This window comes from Megalops cyprinoides, chromosome 4 (genome assembly GCF_013368585.1).
Source record: "Megalops cyprinoides isolate fMegCyp1 chromosome 4, fMegCyp1.pri, whole genome shotgun sequence".
In the NCBI taxonomy this organism is placed as follows: domain Eukaryota; kingdom Metazoa; phylum Chordata; class Actinopteri; order Elopiformes; family Megalopidae; genus Megalops; species Megalops cyprinoides.
Genome location: NC_050586.1, coordinates 19,538,502 through 19,546,666, shown reverse-complemented (window position 1 = coordinate 19,546,666; position 8,165 = coordinate 19,538,502).

Sequence of the window (8,165 nt, the reverse complement as noted above, 5' to 3'; positions counted from 1 at the left end):
TATCCTCCTGCCTCCCTGCTTCCTCTCCTGCGCTCCCCCCCGGAGACGAGACCTCTGCTGGGTTGCTCTCCCCTCAGACCAGCCACTGACTCTGCGCGGGAGGTGAGGGGCTTTTTTTTCTTACTCCAGCAAAACATTCAGGACTCCTGGATGTGCGTGAAAGTCCAGAATTCCATTACACAGCTGGAGCTGTGGCACACACGCCCTCAAACATATCACCACTCTCTCCTCTCATCAGCATTACTTTGCTCACTGAGGAAGGGTACAGTGTACACATCAGCTAGTGCTTTTCACAAGGTTTGAGCAATCACAAATTTACCAGATGGGCAAGGTGCTCAGGCCAAAAAGAGCTGGGGCAGCTGAGGTGATAGCTGCACTTAAGTACTTCACATTCAGGTGGCAATAGATACCGTGTGCACTTCACACTAGGGCAGATGTATAAGACCACACTAACTGGTCATCAATGTCACCATTGTTAAAACCACCACTGTTAAAATGCACTGTTAAAATGCAGGCAGAATTCCATTGCATAACAAAAAAAGGGATGAACAACAAAAAAAAACATAGATTTTTCATCCCGTGATATTAAGCATGTAAACGACAAAGTCAAAGATAAATTAAACTGAACCGGTAGCAACGCAGCTCCCAATATCACAGCACTCAATGAGGAAGTGGTTCTCCTAGCTCTCTCCTATAGTGCCTCTCCTACAGTAGTAACACTAGCTATATTGAAAGCACACAGCTTGTTGTTTTCATGTAGCGTTCAGATATTCAAATATCTTGGGTATCTACAATGAATAACACACGAGTCACGCTTATTTGCATTCTGGTCAGACATTCAAGACCAGATGTGAACAGGTGTTTTTAACAGTGAATGGTGGCGAGGTCACCTTGTGCATAACTCCAATGACACAAAATTAAGACAAAAGGGTGCAATCAGTGTTGCAATCTTTGATGGCAAATGCCAAAGGAGCCAACAGACAGACATAGACAGGGGTCCAGACATCCTCACTCCCATCTCACCCAATGGACTTTGATTGTTTCTACCATTAAGACCCCCCAGCTGGTCTCACACTCAGTTTCACAGAAGGACACCTGTCAGTGTCCCCCCTCTCAATCCCACACACACACATGCACACACACATACACACACAATCAAGAACAATAAAGTAGGCTTAGGGCATGGGGCCGGACATTATGAGCGGATCCGCTCCTCCTCCTCCCCAAAGCCGAGGTGCTGAGCTCCAACCCGCCACCAGCTTTCCCTAATCCTCCCATGGCTTTTCAGGTGCTTTCTGTTTAGACAGCTTGGAGTACCCGGGACAAAAAAAAATTGGCCCACACAGGGAACAGTCCACAGAGGACGCCTGGTGTGCACTGAAAGCATTTGCACACATAAAAAGTGCGATAAGACAAACGCTTCAGCCCATGCGAAGGGGAGAAAAATCAATGCAGCAACGGCAACAGGTCCGTGCCGGCGTCTTGTTGATGAAATTGCGGTTAGAGCTTTGAAAGTAACCTTATTTGGTCTGAAGCGAAAAAAAAGGCTTACGCCGATAGACACCGAAGATATGCTGGATTAAAGAACTCAAGCAGCTGCGTTTAACCTGGGGGTGCGTCATGGATTTGGGATCCACAGTAGCTGCCATACAATGGAAACACCTGTGCAGATGCTGTGGGTGGCTAAGACGTGTGCCTCACACCTTAAAACCCCTCTCGTGCACAGCGTTAACAGGAACGCTCGAGTCCTGGAGCAGCCCCTCAGTTTTTGGACAGGGTAAAAGGCAAACTCATTCAATAACATAAGCAGAGTCATGTGTAACATTTTTGACAGCTTCTCACTGTCGAATGAATTCGTTATTGAAATAGCTGTGACGCTGACAATGTGTGAAATGCTAATCTGATCCTTGGCTTAATTAAGTCAAAGCCCCTTTACAAAGGGAAACTAATGAATACTCAGGTCATGAGGGGAATTAGAAAAAGAGCCTGTCTGTATCCAGTGAAATATAAGAGAAGTTTTTTTTCCCTCCCTCAAGCCCCCACTCTCTCTCTTACCCTCTCACTCACTCACTTTCCCTCTGTCTGTATGTGGGATAATATTTAAGGCTTTTTTACCTTGTAATTAGGTACAGTTGTTAATGGGGTTTAGAAGAATTTGCTCGTAACGTGATCCTGCAATTAGGGATTATTGTCTTTGCATAAATTTGGAGGTGGCTCCCAGAGGAGGAAGGGAAAAGAAGGGCGTCTTTGAGCGGCTGCCAGCCCTGGTCTTCCCCCCCGGGATGCGGTTAAAAACAGACCATGAGGATTGTGAGGAACACGCCAGGGCCAAATTGAAGCCAGTGAGCTCCGCTTCCACAGGGAGTACCAACTCGGACCGCTCCGCACAGCTCAAAACTGTCAGGCCGCACTACTGTGTAGCCAGAGTGAGGCTGTGGGTCACCGATTTCTGATGAAATTCACAAACTGTTTCCTCACTACCAGACAAAACTTTTATTAGGCATATTATATTCTAAGTACAAAAACTATAAAACACAACACACAGGCCCTGCAGGCAAAGCTCAATGTATGACTACAGGTTGTCTTAAGGAAATCATTCTTTTTTTATTTCACTCTACCATTTATTGACTTCAGCAAGTTTCAACAAGTGAGGCTGCAAGCTTTTTATCTCTGGTTTACAAAGACAAGAGCAGGAGGTGATTTAGGGAAGAGAGGGAGGATATTTCTTTGCCAAAGAAAGAATATGTTGAAAAAAAGGATCATAAACATGACATGAATGGCTTTGCTCAGAACTCTTCAGAGGTTTCAAATGCAGAATTCACTCAAGGTGTCTCACTTTCTCTCTTTAGTGACAACTATCTCAGAAGTAACTTCCCATTATCGAAAATGGACCATCTGCAACAGCTATAAATATGGTGAGTTTGTGTCAGCTTCTTTCCATACCAAGCATTTTGTCCCAGCTGTCCAACCCCCCCCCCCCCCCCCCCCCCAATGTATTTAGTGTCTAGCTTTCTATTTCCTGACTTCAAGTGCAGCTTAAGGTGCCCTCCAATATTTCTGGCTAACTCAACCATCATCACTTGGTTTATAAACACACATTTCACTGTGCAAAGCTAGGACATTCGGTGGGCATTACCTAGTCATCTAATAAATGATGTAGAAATTATGTGTTACAACGAGGTCATAAATCAGAGAACTCACACACACTCTCTCACACACACAGACCGCCCAGCATTCGTCCGATTGATCTCTAATTTATAGTGATATGCAGTGAAAGCTGACAAGACCATGCTCTGTACTAAACACTAAAGCAAGAGAAAACTACACTACAGGGCTCTGTCATAGCTGATAAATCACAGCTGCTCTGGACTTCAACTCGTCGAACATTCATAGCACACTGAGATGGGCTCCTTAATCATTGAACATTACAATGTCATTACATTTACCAGCCATAGATTAATGTCCAACAGTTCAAAACTCACAAGGTCTTGGACATTACAATGTATGTCAATCAATGGTGGATGCCTGACATCAAGACACAGCCGGCAGAATATAACAGCACAAGGTACAATATATAAATATATAAATATATTTTCAGCCTCTTTCTCCACACAAGATGTTTAAATATACACCATATAACACAACAGTTTAGCCATATATTTTCTCAGCTTCCTCATTGTTGATATCATACAGAAAAGGCCCAGTGTGTTTACAGAAAAGTGAATGTCCTGATGATGTCATCACAGTGAGGAATTGTGGGATTAGTCTCAGGCCCACGCATGTGCCTGATGCCAAATATTCAGTCATTGATGAATTGGATGACCAGGGCCACACTAATGATAATTTTCGAAAAGTAAATAGATGTATCCAACATCTATATTTCTTAATCAAAATTATTTCCTGTGAAATACTCAGCTGGCTAAACATTATAAATCTATCAGCTTGCAAACAACGGCTATGAGGGGAGGGCTAGAGAATGTCATTAATGTGTTTAGGAGAGGAAATCAATTTCTACCCAATTCTGCGTTATTAACAGGATTTATTCTTTCTGATGAGTTATCGCAATCAATCAGTGGCACGAGAAAGCTCATTCATTCTCACTACTTGTGCTGAACCCAAGAATAGCAGCTCGAAATAACTGCACTTCCCCAACTACACCATGTTTTTATGTATGCGTGTGCAGGCATTAGTGCATACATGTGTGTGTCTATGTGTGCGTAGCCCTCATACGCACTCCTGTGCTCTCACCCCTGGTGTGTGTGTGTGTGAGACACCCCTGGCTGAGTCGGGGCTGAGGCGCGTGTTTATGAGGCGGCGGTGTCTCGCTCCCTCAGCTGTGCTGGTGCAGACAGGGGGCGCACAGAAGACGCGCCGTCACAAAGGCTGGTAAATCCCCCAGTAATGTGGGTCTGCAGGGATCTGACTGCAGCTGCTGTTGGGGTGCAGATGTCTACAGAATGCATGCACACGTGTGTGTGTGTGTGTGTGTGTGTGTGTGTGTGTGTGTGTGTGTTTCTGTGCGAGACAGAGAGAGAGAGAGTACGTGTCTGTGTGTGGGTGTGTGTGTGTGTGTTTCTGTGCGAGACAGAGAGAGAGAGAGAGAGAGAGAGACTGTGTGTGTGTGTGTGTGTGTGTGTGTGTGTGTGTGTGTGTGTGTTTCTGTGCGAGACAGAGAGAGAGAGAGTACGTGTCTGTGTGTGGGTGTGTGTGTGTGTGTTTCTGTGCGAGACAGAGAGAGAGAGAGAGAGAGAGAGACTGTGTGTGTGTGTGTGTGTGTGTGTTTCTGTGCGAGACAGAGAGAGAGAGAGTACGTGTCTGTGTGTGGGTGTGTGTGTGTGTGTTTCTGTGCGAGACAGAGAGAGAGAGAGAGAGAGAGACTGTGTGTGTGTGTGTGTGTGTTTCTGTGCGAGACAGAGAGAGAGAGAGTACGTGTCTGTGTGTGGGTGTGTGTGTGTGTGTTTCTGTGCGAGACAGAGAGAGAGAGAGAGAGAGTACGTGTCTGTGTGTGGGTGTGTGTGTGTGTGTGTTTCTGTGCGAGACAGAGAGAGAGAGAGAGAGTACGTGTCTGTGTGTGGGTGTGTGTGTGTGTGTGTGTGTGTGTCTGCGTGAGACAGAGAGAGAGAGTACGTGTCTGTGTGTGGGTGTGTATGTGATACAGAGGGAAACAGACAGTATGTGTGTGTTGGTGCACAGCTGTTCACAGACGCACACCTGCACTTTCTATGGTCCCCCATTCCCCTCTGCCTTCCCCTGGTAAAGACTCCTTATTGAGTCTGCCACTGAGTGCTTGTTCAAAGGGTCTCTCTTTTTTTTCCTCTCTGATCGAAAAATATTTGGAGAGGAGCAGGGGCCCTGGTGAGCCGTCTATTCACGGTCAAAGGGCTGGATTACCCGCGTCTTTGAGATCCAGCACGCAGGGCCGGTTTATTAAATGTGCTCATCAGTCATGTGCAGCCCATTCCCCATGACCTCATCCTGCTGCAGCAATTACCCTGCTCGCAGGTGAAGATGCGCACAATAAAAACTTCCTCCAGAGGATACACTGAAAGGTCACTGTCTTACAGTGGCTTTCTTCCTTCTGTAAGGAGGGACTCTCCCTGGCTTCTCAGACTTGCTGGCACTGATCTGGCTGTATTGTTGGCTTGTCATGGTGGTGTCTCGGAAGGAGGGAGGGAAACCGTCAGACGGAGAGCCTGCGAGATTTTGCAAGGCTGAAAACATGTCACAACCCACATCCCTGTGAAGGCTGGCAAACGGCCCCCAGTTGTCCGCTTGGGCCTTGCTCGCATGGGAAACCATCTCAGGAGGAGACAGTCGAAACAGGGCTAGTGTTGACATTCCCCCTGTTCAAAACACCTCGTTGCTGATCAACAGCACGTGAACACTTCCTGTTGTCAAGGCCCCGTGTCAGATTTCACTCGCAGTTCCACACGCATTCAGCCAATTTCAGCCACCCAGCCACCTTGTAAAACCCTGTTTTACATCACGGAACCACAGGAATGAGCAAACAAAAGAAAAAAGATCGGAGGGTCCCGTGTGGCAAATTGATGGTGTCACTTTTAAAGTTGGCATGCGCACAGCTACACACTGGTCACCATCTTAATTATGTACCTGAGAAGGCTAAGTGATTTGTAATGTGAAGTGGAAGTTGCATCTGAGTGACAGAAAAGCACCTGACAATGTCTTAGAAGAAGCATATAATTTGAAGTATCGATTTCAGCGTCGCCGCAAAACACCCCAGCAATTTCAAAGGCCCCTTTGTGGAGGCCGGGGTTTAAGGAGGCAATTTGCGCGTAATGATAAACGGTGTTTACAGTGGGTATAAAAAGACTAAACTGACAGGTGCAGAGGGTGGAAATGATAGATTCTCCGCGCAGCCATGCGTGCCGGCTATGCGCAGCACTGACTCGCCTCCCAAAGCCGGCCGTGGCATTTTCTCCCCAGCATGATTTATGACCTTGCGCTTTTTGACTTTTTTTTTCGGCCGCTGCCATGGTTAATATTTTTGGGCTCTCATAAGGTCTTTCCATTTTGTCACTATATCAGCATTTCCTCGACTTTGTTTCTTTTAAACTTTAGACAAATAATCTCGGCGGCCATTATAAACCTCGCAGGCCAGACTGGCCGGCTGCTGACTGTTGCGCGGCTTTCTCTGCTCTGCATGAGAAATTCGTTCTGTAATCAGTGAGAGCAGGGCAAGGTTTATTGTACTGCAGTCGATTTTGGGTAACCCCGGTAAGATTTTTTTTCTACCCTTGGAAGGAGTGGGAGGAGGAGAAGGGGGAGGGATTTTTGTGGAGAGAATAAACGGGCTCGGGGTCACTGCAATCGCACAGTGGCCCAGTCAGCTGCACTGGTCAGGAAAGGGGCGTGGGGTGGTGGCGCAGGGGGGAGGGGGTTGCCTTCGTGGAGGCGACAGTCCTCTCCCTCCAGGGGCTTTAGCGCTTCTGCTCTGGGATGGTTGGTGGTTGGGGGAGGGGGGGGGGGTTTGACGGCGACGCCATGGAAGGGATAGAATGATGGCTCAGAGCATGTTAAAGCTGTTTGTTTTATCATTGCAGGTAATGTCCGTTATACGATGGAGCTCCACCAACTGAGAGGTTAAACGGCCCGTGCCTTTGAACGCCTGAAGTCTGCCATTTAACATCTTTCATGTGTTCCTACTTCATTCCTGTAACAAGCCAAGTGATTGAAAATATTTTTGGAAAAAGGGACGTCCTGGTTCGGTCAATTGTGTTCGTATTTGCACATCCCTGACTGCAACAGAAATAATATTGAGGTTTCCTGTTCCCACAGAGCTTGAATGCTTGGGCAGCATGGAGGCCTGTTGCTTTCTCATGCGCTGCCAGCAGAGCACCACGGAAGTATCAATAAATCAGGCTGAGAGCAAACACATCAGGCCACCTCCACAAAGGGCAAAGGTCATTCCCGTCTTTCACATTCGTTTTTCATATAAATGGACGGTGCTCTTGTTTTAAGGCAAAGCTATAAATAGAGGTGTGCAAATCAGAGGAATTTTAGAAATGAATTCAGGCATTTGTGGTACACCAGCTTCTTTTGGGAATGCTTTGCTCTGTCAGTAGTTTGTCAGGAGTTTTTTTATTCATGCAGCAGTTACGGTGACAGAGGCTGTCCATTTCATTGGTGGCATGTCAGAATTGAGTGATGAGCACATCTCTTCTTGCAGCAAGGCAATTTTTTTACTGCAGAGCAGGCAAACAGAGACAGCTGACTTTAAACAGATTGTCGGATCACGAGTCATTTTGCATGTCACTACAGCTGAAAAACCGAGATGATGGTGGTGGGCCAGACGGAGTAGAAAAAAAAAACGTAAATACATATTATAGTAATCCGGCAGTCATCCAAAAGAGGAAAATAAATGGGTAGCAGAGTTCATGCGCTTGTGAAAACATATCCCTTATTTTGGTGATGAAATGGCCATTTAATGATTCCAGCGAACAACACTATTTTCTTGGTAACTTCAGTGGCAGTTGACAAAAAGAAAGAGCAAGAGAAAGAGAGAGCGAGGGGGTTATGTTTCTCACAATGTCCCGAAGATTAGTGACCGGGGCTGGCTAGGCCTTGATTGCCAGGCGCTGACTTTGGGTGGGCTGAGTTAAACTCTCCCAGAGGTCCCATTCCAGGTAGAGAGCAGACAGAGCCTG